This window comes from Lissotriton vulgaris, chromosome 4_1 (genome assembly GCF_964263255.1).
Source record: "Lissotriton vulgaris chromosome 4_1, aLisVul1.2, whole genome shotgun sequence".
Classification (NCBI taxonomy): domain Eukaryota; kingdom Metazoa; phylum Chordata; class Amphibia; order Caudata; family Salamandridae; genus Lissotriton; species Lissotriton vulgaris.
In genome coordinates this window covers 2070000037-2070013695 of record NC_141691.1, presented here as the reverse complement: position 1 = coordinate 2070013695, position 13659 = coordinate 2070000037, and positions in this window count along the sequence as shown.

The window sequence follows — 13659 nt, the reverse complement described above, 5'->3', positions numbered from 1 at the left end:
TGAATCAGATCACATATATCCTACCCCCTACACCTTCCCTCACGTCACCCCCTCCCTGTTGTGAATGTGGGCACGTACACTGTATACAAAACAAATGTATAATGAATACTATATCCATTGATTAGGATGTATGCAATCTTGAAGTAAAATCTTTTTTGCATCTAAAAGCGTTGTTTTTGAATTTATGAACACAAATGGTATGAATTTGTAATTTCTTTCTTTTGGTCTCGGGACCCCTTCCTTTCTTTCCGCTTGCTACCCAGGTCCCTATCGACTGCATTGGGTATAACCCTGTTTTCTATAACGCAGTTCTGACAGAGGCGGATGGGGCGGAGAGAAAGGAGGGTGAGGCAAAGAGTGAGAAGGGTGAGGTGCCGAGAAGAGAGCGATATCCGCAGGAGAGCAGGGCAAAGCGAAGGGTGTGGCCGAGAGTAAGGATGCAGATGCGGAAAGAGCGGAAGAGATAAAGCATATAGGGACAAACCCAGAGAAAATATAGAGTAAATTTATACCATCCAGCACCCAGACCCAGCTCTCAGACGCCTGGGAGACACCAGGCAACCCTATTGCTTCCTCGTGGCGCTCCCAGATACCGAAGCCCGGAGCTGGGCCTGGTGTCACTCCTGGTGTCACTCCTGCTACTCATGAGATGGCACAATCCGTCTGTAGAGTTGTAAACACTTTTTCAGTGACACAGTTAAGGATTTCGGAAGTGTGTAGTGTATGTCCTCTATGTTCTTGTTCAAGCACACTCTTAGGGTGCATTTGCAGAAGATTGCAGGTAGGTGTTGCTGTCCTGGGGTACTGCCTCTAGGTACCCGGCGCGGCCTGAAGTCGACCGTGCTTGCACAGACAGTTACAGCGCGTGGTGTTGTTGGAGGCAGGCATGCGCATGGCCCAAGAATGCAGTCCTCTTCAGTAAGAGTGTGTGGTGACCGCCTGCTCTTCCAGTGAGCAGTGGCCCTGCGGCCCTAGACACCTGGACGGATGGCCTCCAGCACAGAGTCTGGTCGGTCCAACAGCTCTCTGCACAGCTGCTGTGTCTGTCAAGGCCTGTCGGCTCAGGTGAGACCTAAAAAGCAAGGGTGACAAGGGGCACCCCTGTTGCATGTCATGTTCAACATCCCAGCGCTCAGAGCTCTGCTGGCCTATCCTCACCTGCGCCGCAAAGCCAGTTACCCCACGGTTTTCTAAAGTCTCCAACAGATACCCACAGTCCACCATATCAAATGCCTTCTCAATATCAATGGAAGCCAACACCAAACCCTTGCTCTCGACGTCATGCATGACATTTTCTAGGTGCCTCAAAATTCTTCGTTGTACTGCGTTCAGGGATGAATCCACACTTATCAACAGACACCAAGCCTGACACCACTATGCTCAGGCAATGGACCAGCAGGTTACAAAGTATCCTATAATTACTCTGTATCATTGGGATAGGCTGGTATGATGCAGGCTCAGAAGAATCCCCCTAGCTGCAGAAGCATGCAGTTAAAGCCCTCACAAATACTTGGCGTTAATACCCCCTTCTCCTTAGCCTCCAGCAACACTTCCAGCAACGTTTGGGTCAACTCCGCTGTGAAACCTTTATAAAACACTGTAGGGAAGCCACCCTCCAGGGAGGAGCTGCAAAGCAGTTCTGACCTCTTTCAATGTAACTTCTGCATCTAGTTCCTCAACGTCCACTGCACCCAACAGGGGCAGCGACAGCAGATCCAAAAGGGTACAAACCTGTGCCACTTAGCTACGGGCGCCTCCTCTGTATACCCCCTAAAGATGCCTCTCACCGGTACTGGTGTGGAGGTATGATTCCAAGGTGCTTGACACCAAACATGACATGTTTCTAAGCAGCCGTTTTAAAGATAGCATTCACCGCGAGGTTATAATGCACCTTAAACTATATGTCTGGCTGCATCACATACAACCCTGAAGAATGGTCTCCGTCAGCTGCAGAGGGGCCCTACTCAAGCAGGGGCCCCCCCTCGCATGTAAAACCCAGTACCCTGCCTTCAGGATTGATAAGGCCTGCCATAGGGGTGACTGATAGGTTTTAAGTGTAGTGATATATGTATAGATATAGGGATACTATATCTAAGTAAGTGGTGCAAGCACCAGCTTACACATGCTGCTGTAGCAGACCAGCTGTGTCAGTTTGAATGGCCTCTTTTGGGTGGCACAATACATACTTCAGCCTATGGGAGGTCGCTGTGGTACTTAGGCCCTTGGAACCTGTGTACCATATATTAGGGACTTATAAGGGTACCCTAGTATCCAATCTGGAGTGTACCATGCAATTTAAGGGATAAAGCAGAGAGGCTGGGGTCCTGATTAGCAGGATCCCAGCCAGACTAGTTCAAAAACAGTGAGACATCAGCAAAAAGTGGGGGTAACCATAAGAAGCAGATCCTACTTTTGTACAGTTGATAAGTAACTGACAGATAACATTAGGAACAAAAATGTTAAGGACTGAAACAGCCCTCCTGTCCAGCTTGCCCTGCAGCAGTACATACCTCCCTGTACATCACCCTCCACATAATCGGCCATAAAAGAAATCCCCAGGGCCCCCCTCAACAGCACCCGCTAAGGGCATGAGAGGAATGAAACAACTGGCCCTTCAGCTATTTGGCAATCCTATCAACCTGCCCATCCATGAGATGTCTCTTCTGCAGACAGGCTATGTTGACTATGTTGTTTCAAGAAAGAGCGGACTCTATGGGCCAGATGTATCAAGGTATTTTGAGGTCGCAGAAGCTTCAAATTGCAAAACAGCAGTGTTTGCGATTGCAAAATAGCCTTCTCCCATGTATGACAGTTTTTCGCATTGTAAAATAGGTATTCGCTAAAATAGCGAATACCTATTCTGCGATGAATCATTTGCGAAATAGCAAATACTGTCACGCAATTTGCGATTTTTGCAAATAGTAAACTCGCAAACCAATGTATTAAAAAAATTGAAAATTGTGAATCTTTAAAATTAGCAAATTTGCGCCTGATTTTTACCACCAACTTAAACCAGGTGTTAACCAGATGCAACATATTTAAACAGGCCCACAAAGCAACTGAGACTTCTACAATGGCAGTGCTGTATGTGATAGCCAGGAGGATGTGGATTCAAGCTGCAGCACAGAGAAGGAGGAGACAGGAATGGGTCTTCATAGTACACATCACCCTGTTCTAGCAGACAGAGAAGAGATACATGAGAAGTATAGGCTGGACTCAGCTACTATATTAGACTTAATTGCTGAGCTAAAACCTATGCTAAAACACCCAACCCGCAGGACCCAAACAATTCCACTGCATGTGCAGGTCCTCTGTTCACTGCACTTACTGGCCTCAGGGTGCTTCCAGGGGGTGATAGCGACAGCAGGAGGGGTCTCCCCGAGTTGCCTGATGCGCTTCTTCCATGCATTCCTGGATGCTATGGTACAGAGGATACATCATCACATCATATTCTACATCACACAACAGGTATTGCAGCAAACCAAACTGGACTCTTACCAGATTGCACAATTTCCCCATGTCATTGGTTACATTGATGGAACCCATGTAGCCCTCTCACCCCCCTCAGCCAATGAGTACGTATTCAGAAACCGGAAACCAGTCCAGTCAATTAACATACAGGTCATCTTCAATGTAAAATATATCAAAACAATATAGTGGCAAAATACCCTGGCAGTACACACCATTCCTTCATTTTTTGACACTGTGGGATATACACTCGTCTCACTGGGGGCGAATTTGGAGAGGGATACCTGCTAGGTAAATGCATATTAAGCACTCTTATACACAGTTAAGAGCTGAAGTGAGAGGACAGTGTTTAACCATATGACTTTCATCCTGTAGGTGACAGTGCATAAGAAGTGCGAAAATTCATCCTCACACCATACCGCAATCCGGCGAATCCAAGAGAGCGAAGATACAATCGCGCACACAAGTCAATGCGCTGTATAATCGAGCAGACATTTGGTATACTGACGAGCAGGTTTTGCTGCCTCCTCAAAAGTGGACGAGCACTACAGTATGGCCCAGAGATCTGCTGCAAGATCGTGTGTATGACGCTACAACGCATACATTTAAAACGAATGCACTTACAAAGCTGTTTTTACATCGCAACATCAACTACAACACATTCCATTACATCGCATGACACTACATTGCATTTTATAAAACTACCTTTACAACGGATTCCATTACATCGCATACTACCTTTACAACGTATACCATTACATTGAATTTAAGGTAAGTATTGGATAGTATAGGGGTAAAAATTACTATTCAAACTCCAGGGTTAGTGTTGAACAATGTTGGATAGTGTAGGGGTTAAAAATTACTATTCTAACTCGAATGGTATGGGTTGTAATGGTATGCGTTGTAATGCCTGCGTTGTAGTGTCATGCGTTGTAAAGGATGTTGCGATGTAATGCTTGCGTTGAAAGTGTAGTGTTATGTAATGGTTACGTTGTAAAAGCTGTTTCCCGCAAGATCATGGCGACTTGTACCATGCTGCACAACATTGCAACTAGAAAAGGCATACCAGTGGAACTCACAAATACAGAATTTGACAAGGATGAGGTACCAGGTCCACTTTTCAGACCAGCAGGTGGTGTAGGGGCAGCTGAGGGCCGACAGAGAGGTAACGAAATACCACACAACTATTTCTAGGTGAGTATTGAGGACACAAAGCAAATAATGATTTGAGAAGGACTGTGTTTTAATGTACGTTAGCGTCAGGTAAATTGCATTCACACAGCCTACAAACACACTTTGTGTGGCAATTGCTGTTGCACATGTCATGTGCACAGGGCATGAGTAATGGATTTACAAATGTCCATATGCCATGAGTTACTCCACCCATTATCATTCAGCTGTGGCAACTGAGTTGATTTCTTCCGTGCACGTCCTGCAGTTGCACATTCAGTGTGCTGACTGCTCTCCCTTGAGGCATCTGATGGTGTTCCCTGCCTCACACTATGCTGTCTAGGTTCTGCAAACGGTGGGGTGTGCTGCTTCAGCTGGAGATCTCCTCACTGTCCCCTGCCCCCAGGAGACCTGTGCCACCTATGTTAGCTGCCTGCAGCTGGTTAACTGCATTTGTGACCTGCACCAAACCTTTGGCAACATCCTGGCTGCAGTGTGCCATTTCTATCAGCATCCTCACTGTGCGCCGTGATAGTACCGATGTGGCATTTGACAAATGGTTGACCGCCTTGCTATATAGATCCAGATGAGTGAATCGACGTTGTTTTCCCCTGAATCTGGATGCATGGTCCCTTTGCGTTGTGGCACAGAGTTCTTTGATTGCTCCAGTCATTTCCCTAATGCTGTCTACAATTGCATTATTTCCCTCTTCAACTTTGTTTTTGAGTTCTCTGATGCCCTCCTTCATGTCTGTAAGATTATGATTAACAGACACCAGCTGCTTGTGTATTGATCTCATGCTTTTGGCTTGCAGGCGCTGGACCTTTACCATTGTGCCTTCCAGGCCGGAAAATACGGAAGGATCATCTCCTACGTCTGTGCCGTGTCTCTGGCAACTGTCGTCCCTACGGTGCATAGGGGGCTGATCATGTTCCTGCTGTGCATGTTTTTTTTGCTCTGGATGTGCCTCATCCTCTATACCGTCGGGTTCTCCCTCCAACACCGGGAGTGAAGGAACAGTGTGACAGTGTCTTCGTAAGACAGGCGTTGACAGTGTTGTCTTATCTATGTCCTCTCTCCCTGCATGGTCCTGTGTCTGTGCTGCCTCCTCGGGCTTCGGTGTTGTCACCCTGTGTTTCAGGTTCAACTGTAAATACAAAAACACTACTTATTGTGTGTCCTGCTTTCCATTGTTCACTGAATACTTTTTTTTGCATTTTGGTTACCTAAGTGCTGTCTAACATTTTTGGCTGCACTATTTTGTGTCAACTGCTGATACATTGCTGTGTGTCATTGCTCAACTGTGTTATGTGTGTGACTACATCTCCCATGATGCATTGCCGGGTGGGGTGGAAAACATGGAATGGAGTTGCATTGTTACTTCGTAAGTGGGGCATTCCTATGTTATTAAGTTGGTAATATGTCAGGGCTGATTTAGCATGCTTCTTACCTTGTTTGGTGTTGGGCGTGTCGGAGCTATCGATATCTGCAACCCTGCTGATGCTTTCAGGCTGTAGGGTGAACTCCACCAACTCCTCAAGGGGTGTGGATTCAGGCTTTGTGGATGTACCCCCACCAGTTTTCTTTGCCTCTGCAAGCCTGGTGGCAACCTTCCCCTGAGACCTTGAGCGCATGTCCTACCAGCGCTTACGTAGGTCACCAATGAGCGCTGTGTGCCACCTATGAAATTCATCTAATCCTGTATGTCCATCCAAATTTTGCGTGTTTGGTACTCCGGGACATGCAGGGATTTCTTGCCAAAAAGCAATTCATGGCTCTTAACCATCTCCTCCATGAGTACCTCCTGCTCCTTCTCACTGAATTTGTGTTCTCTTTTCCTGCCAGCTGCCTCCTTCTCCTTCTCCTGTGGATCCATTGTGACTTGGTGGTGTTGCAGTTCAGAGTGGTGTGCTTCCCCTCCCAGCCTCTGACATAGCCTCAGGCAATCAGGAACAGCATGGGCAGTCACACTTCCTGGGTGTGATGTCATCAAGCTGCACCTGAATTGCAGATTCACTAGATTTGTGATTTCTTAATAGCGAATTTGCTAATAAGGAATCGCTATTTTGGAAATCGCTATTTGATTTTATTTGCAAAAAATTATTTACACCGCGTTTTGCGATTCTCAATTAGTAATTCGCTAAAAATCGATATTTGAGAATCGCAAATCACATTTTTGATAACATGCCCCTATACCTCTTGTGCCAGCACAACACAATAGACCCTACTCATCCAACAGGGATGAGAACGCCACCCCCCTCCCACCTCCCATAAAAAGTTACCCCCCACGCCCCAGGGTCACAGTGAAACCTGCTAGTTTGACTCTGAGTCCAAGTAGTTAAGCAGACAAAGAGTTATAAACACAATATCTTAGTATATTAAAAAAGTGCACCTCATCACTACCCTTCCAACAAGTCTCCACGAGCAAACTGAAAAGTACCCAATCCCAAAAGCAATCAGACCTGAAGAGAAAGGATAATCACAACTACCAAGCATGCTCCCACCTATACACACCATAAAACACTGGATCCGGTCACCTGCAATGAAAATTTAAAACAATGTCACACAGTAGAAAGATCAGTTTATGGCACAACATCAGTCAACTGCGGCTGGGATTCAGTTAAAGTGGCCCCACCAGTCCGGTCTCTCCAAGCACCATGGCCCCTCTGCCCCCAAAAAACTGCTGCAATCCCACAGGCCCCTGATCAAAGCATGATCCCAGACTTCCAGACAAACTCATATATCTAGGGGCCTCTCAAAAAAGTGTGATATCCCGCTAGCTATGACCTTCAACTTGAAGGGATAAAGCAACATGTACTTCAAGCTCATATCCTGCAGCTTCTGTATGACAACTAAGAATGAGTTGCGCTGATAGTGAACTTTCCTCGTGTAATCAGGGAAAATAGCAATGACATGATTATCAACACTCTGGATATCCCGTTCCCGGGCAGCCTGTAGGATACAGTCTCTGTCCCTATTGTTGAGTATGCTGCCTATAACAGCTGTCAGGGGAGGCGCTAGGTGGTGGAGCCGGCACCCGACAACCCTTTCAAGCACAAACAGATCGGACACCCCACTCTGGCACAATTGCTGTCTGATTCAGTTCTCCAGAAAGATAACAGAAGACGAGCATTTAACTTTTTCCAGAACGGCAAGAAACGCCAGGAACGTCCCTCCGCTTCGTCCATCTGAGCCTCCAACTCCCTAGCGGTAATCCCCATTTAAGCCATCTGCAGCTATAGTGTTGAGACCTCACCATATAGAGCCTCAATATGAGTTTCAGCCGGTGTCTTTCTCTTCGACCTTCCACAAATCTGCCACCAGAAATTTCACATCAACAGACATCGTTTCAATCCTGTATTCCAGTGCAGCACATGCTCTCTGCATAGCAACCAATAATTTGGCCCAAGAGATCTCACTCCCAAGCTCATGCTCTAAACTGCGGCGCAAACCTCATAGATCTCTTAACCTCCAACAGTTACCTCCAATCCACCATGTCAAACGCCTTCTCAATATCACTGGAAGCCAACAACAAACCCTTGCTCTTGACCTCTTGCATGACATGCTAGGTGCTCTAAATTCATCATTGTACTATGTCCAGTGATGAATCCACGCTGATCAACAGACACCAAGCGTGACACCACTTGGCTCAGTTGACAGGCCAGCAGCTTACAAAGTATCTTAATATTAGTGTTTATCATCGTGAGAGGCTGGTATGATGCAGATTCAGATGAGTCGCCCTTGGCTTCAAAAGGATGCAGTTAATGGCCCTCACACTAGTTCAAAGTACCCCCTTGTTCTTAGTCTCCAGGTACACTTCCAACAATAGTTGGGTCAACTCCACTGTAAATCCTTGATAAAATTCCACAGGGAAGCTATCCTCCAGGGAGGGGCTGCAAAGCCTCTTTTGAAAGACCTCTTTCAAATTAACTTCCATGTCTAGTTCCTCAACGGCTACTTCCCCCAACAGGGGCAGTGCCTGCGGTCCAAAAAGGTACAAACCCGCACCAATGAGCTACGGGCACCTCCTCTGTACGCCACAACAATTTGCCTCTGAAAGGCCACCACCACCCTCACTCCTGAGGACCCAGTACCTCTACCCGGCTACACCAAATGAAGCACCGGGGAGGGGTTCCCTCCCTCCTGAGCAACTAAGCAAGCATACTGCCTGATTTATTCCCCTACCTATGCAGCAGCTGCCTGTTCTTGTAAGGGTATACGCATCCATCCTATCCCATTTATCTGGTATACTGCAGCGCGTCCGCAACTCCTTCCCATGGATCTCGGGATCAGTCAAGTTGGTATTCTGCAAGTCCACCAGCTTCCCGTCCTCGATGCGCTACTCATGGAGGATCTGAATATTATCCCTACCCCAAGCAATGCCCACGAATAACTCACTTCATGGCATCCCACGCAACCGCTCTGGAACTGGCATATTCCCTGTTAGACTGAAAATAATTAGCCATGGACTGTGATAATGAGTCTCTACCATGGCGTCAATCAGCACATCCACTGAAAAGCGGCAAGTCTAAGTTTTGGTAACACTACCCCCCAATCCAATACCCCAAGCACCTATGTATGTTCTGACAGAAAACAAGCCAAGTGTTGTATCGCCCAGGCTTCCTTTAATGGAAACCCAGTCACCAGCATCCTAAATAGCTGACTGTAAGTATGGTGGGTAAGTGACTGACAGGTAAATACTCTCTGAGCTAGGTTACGAACCCTCCAACCATCTAGCCATCCCAAATTTTACATGCCTTCACTTTTTCCGGAAAGCCCAGAAACGGTGGGAAGGCCTCTCCGCATCCTCCATCCAGACCTCCAACTCGCTAGTGGCCGTCACCATTTAAGCCATCTGCAGCTTTATTGTTGAGAACTCACCCCATAGAGCCTCAATATTAGTCTTAGAAGGTGTCTCTTTCTCTGCGACCTTCCACAAATCCGCCATAAGCAATTTCACAGCAACAGACATTGTTTCACTCTTGTGTTCCAGTGCAGAACACAATCTCTGTATAGCAGCCAAGAATTTGGCCCTCGATGTCTCACTCCCAAGCTCAGGGGAGCCGCTCCAGGACTCCGCACTCCAGCGATCAATCAGCCGCATCCGGAGGGTGGCTGTGATGGTTTTACCCCTCTCTCATTTAGGGTGGACCCTGAGTTAAAAGTCTTTCAATTAGCAGAAAACATGTGGCCCTTCAGAGTACCGCAATGTAGGATTTTTATTCAATTTTTATTCAATAACAACAGTCCAACAGTTTAAGTGCACCATAACACAAGGGAGGACCTACGCAGTCCAGAAATACAGTAATTTAGTGGAAGGCCTTCTTCTTCAAGCTTTATTCCTCCAGTACTGCAACCAGGGCCAGCGCTCCCAAAAAGGAAAACAGAAAAGGACACTACCGTCTCTGTCGATCCTGTATACGTTTCTATAGTGTGCTCCCCGTCACCATCATTCTTAGGTCACCGAAATTAGTGAGGAATAAAAGAGAACGGTTGCAGGGCTGGTAAAGTGAAGGGTTCAGTGCAGGGTTTACCACTCATTCACATGTAAGAGTTCTACCTGTGCCACAGTCCCAAGAGGCTTGCTGTTCTCGTGTGACTTCAGAAGATTATAGCATCTCGATCCGGAAGGACAGTTTCCGACGCAGAGTACTTTTTACAAATTTTCTAATGTGATAAGAGAGAAACAAAGTTTAAAAGAATCAAATAAAATCTTGGCTGTGAGAGAAAATATCTCTATATACAGACCAGTTTACGTGGCGTAAAATTGTTCAGGGGTCACCGCTATATGCAAATATCTGTTGTCCTGAAGGTCTTAAGGAGTAAATGACGAAAGACAGAAACATCGACTATATCCATTTCTACATTAGTTATTGATTTCACAGGTGACCATCACTTTGAGAAAAACAGGAGTCATTTGTTATTTTCCTTGGATTGGACTTTTTATTCAGATGTATTGTAGGAAACATGTGTTAATCCCTTTTTCATTTGAATGCATTTTGATCAATTTTAATGGTTGATATGTACCCTTTCTACTTTTGAATAATAACATATATAAAAGAAATATCTTTTGATAAAAAAAGATTTCCTGTGTTGCTGTTTTATGCTTTATTGCTCTCTTTTGTCTTTAGGTGAGACATATAGAATAGCTGTGCACAGATACCAATGAGGTTGGTTCAGACCAATTAATTCAATTAACATTCTGGTCTGATTTCTGTTAAATATTTCTTTGAATAAATTCCCTTGCTGGCACTTTCTTGAATTTACAGTCCCAAGAAACCCTTTCCCGCCAACCTCCTCCTCCACCCTTCCATCCAAGACACTTGCCTGGAGCTACGGTCCCCCTGGACCGTAGCATTGGGTATCTCGGTGTCCTGTTTCCTCGGGGGACTACCGGACACTAGCGCAGTGTTTGGTGGGGACCTCTCCCTCTTCGCTCCGACGTCGTCCGCTCTCCCGCTGGTCTCCTCTGATCCTCGGACTCCCACCGTAGTTGAGTCTTCCACCTCCTCCGTCCTTGTTCTTTCCCACCGCTCCTCGCCCTCCACACCGCAATCACTTGCCTCCCCGCAGCTGGGCCAACAATGGCCTTCCTTTCCTTCCTGCAATGTCACGCCCTCTCTGTGCTGGGATTCTAGACTGCTTACTCTCACCTCGGAGGACGCCCAGCCGGGCGCCATCTTGGATACCTCGGCAGTTCCGATCTCATTCCAGCCCATATTGCATTGGCATACTGAGATATAGTACATGGGGCAGGAGTCTTTGGAAACATCACAGTGCCCAACGGGACCCCCTCTCGGCCACCACACATCAATTCCAGCACACAATAACCCAAGGGGAGCACCACCCCACAGGCACAAAGTAAGTCACAAATGCTATCTCAGACTTCTTGACCCCCCCGGCACAAATTCCAGGAATATTTAGTGAGCAAGGGCAGGTTCTACTTGTCGACCGCGCGCTTGCCACCAATGAGGGACATAACTTAATCTTAATATTCAGGTGTCAGACCACAGACCACTCCAGCGATAAAGAAGCAGGCTCCCAAGGCAGCAGCACAATGCAAAATGGCACTCCCAGCCCTTGAAGCAAGTACAGCCTCACTTCAATAGCATCTGCACACTCCAGCAGTTATAATATCCAGGGCAGGGACGCGCAGAGCCACTGCTAGACAAAACAGCCCCCCTCTGTCCCAAGGGGAGGCAGCGCACACGAGCAACAGAATCTTCTGGGGCCCAGGCACCCTCAGACATCCAGCCTAGTCACCGCTTCCTACAACAGCGGAAGCAGGCAACACTGCAATGTCACTGCGGTCCTCTTCAGCTCCAGGGTAGACCACCACAATCCCTCACGGCAGCCACAAGGGTTTCCAATGCATCCCAACTGCACTAAAGATGGCGGCACAGGGTGCAATCACCACTTCACAGCTCAGTTTCGGCAGGTGACCGGCAACACCCCATGGTCACCTAATAACACAGGGCTAGCGCCCGCAAATCCAGTGGGCTCACCTGCCCCACCGGGCCTCGCTTGCCGTCCTCACAGTCCAGAACACCTGATCATAGTATAGCCCCAGAGAGGGCCCAGCCACACACAATGTGGCCACAACAGCAGCAGCAACCAAAAGGATCCCTTTGCGGGCAGTGCTTCTTCCCTTCCCACAGACAGCCCAAAACAGACCCAGGCAATCGGCCCGCCGCACTGCTCACTCCAAGTGTCTCTGCTGGGAAATTGGAAGCTCCAGGGCATAAGGATTCGTAAGGATAAAGGATGGACTAGTCAGGAGCAGTAAGCTCTACTTCCAGTTGGCCATCTTACCAGGCCATGCCCCTAAGGCAAATTTAAATGAATTTTTAAGTGAGTTGAAATACAATATGCTGTTAGTGTGCCAAGATCATCAGCACACATTAAACAAGGAATGCGGGTCCCTGATATTTTTTGGGAAAAGGAATCTGAATTATTCAAAATTGTAAGAAGATCTGCCACATATAAGCTAAAAAGAATCAGGGCTAACACATATCTTTGACAGAGGCCATTGATTATTTCTATCTTTTTGTTTAAGCAGACTAACAGATCCATCTCCACTTGGGTTCAACATAAACTATGCAATACTTGATTCTAGGACAATAAGTTCCTATGGAAATTCCAGGTGAGTAGTGTACCCCATAGATCCCCTCTATCAATATGTCAAAGTCAATACAGAAGTCTGTGCAGCAAGTGCACAGTCCATGATTTAAGAGACCTTTTTTTATTGTAGCCTAAAGGGCAAAACAATGATCAGTAGTACAAGGGCTTGCCCAAAAGCCACCCTGTTCAATAAAGTAGTAGATTTTTTTCTGTAACCGAAACTTCAACCCTATTAGTATTTTGTGAAAGAGTTTAGTGGACACATCCAAAAGACTAATTAACTTGTAATTTGCAGTGGCTCTACCTTTTTTCAGTAATGGTTTTATTACTTAGACCTTCCATGACATTAGATAATATCCGATTCTACTATCCATCTGTGTAGCAAATCAAAGTTTTCTGCCCACCACTCACATACATTTTTAGGACATTTGCTGTAATGCTGTGAGGGCCAGCAACCTTACTTAGCTTACACTCAGCTATTGTATTTTAAATTTGCTCCTTGGTAAATAATTCAAGCATGTTGGTGTCAAAACCATACTTATATTGCTTTTCCTTAATAAAGGTTTAAGAAGATACATTATGTACATCTGAGACCTGGTCCTCTTCAGATACAAAGGAAGGAACTACTTCATGTGCATCATCTATATCGTTTAATAGTCATCAGAATGTTTTTTGATTCCCTACTTGAAATTCTTCATAAACATTTCATTCCATTGTTTATTATAAAAACTCACTCTCTTCTGATGAGATACTTATATTGAATTTACAACCCCATGATCTGTGCACAGTTTACCTCTTAACAGTCTCCTGAAAGAATGCTGAAATTACCTCAGCACTTTCTTATCTTATCTACACTTTTTGCTGAACCACCCCGTTGTGGTTATTCCACAATTTTTAGGT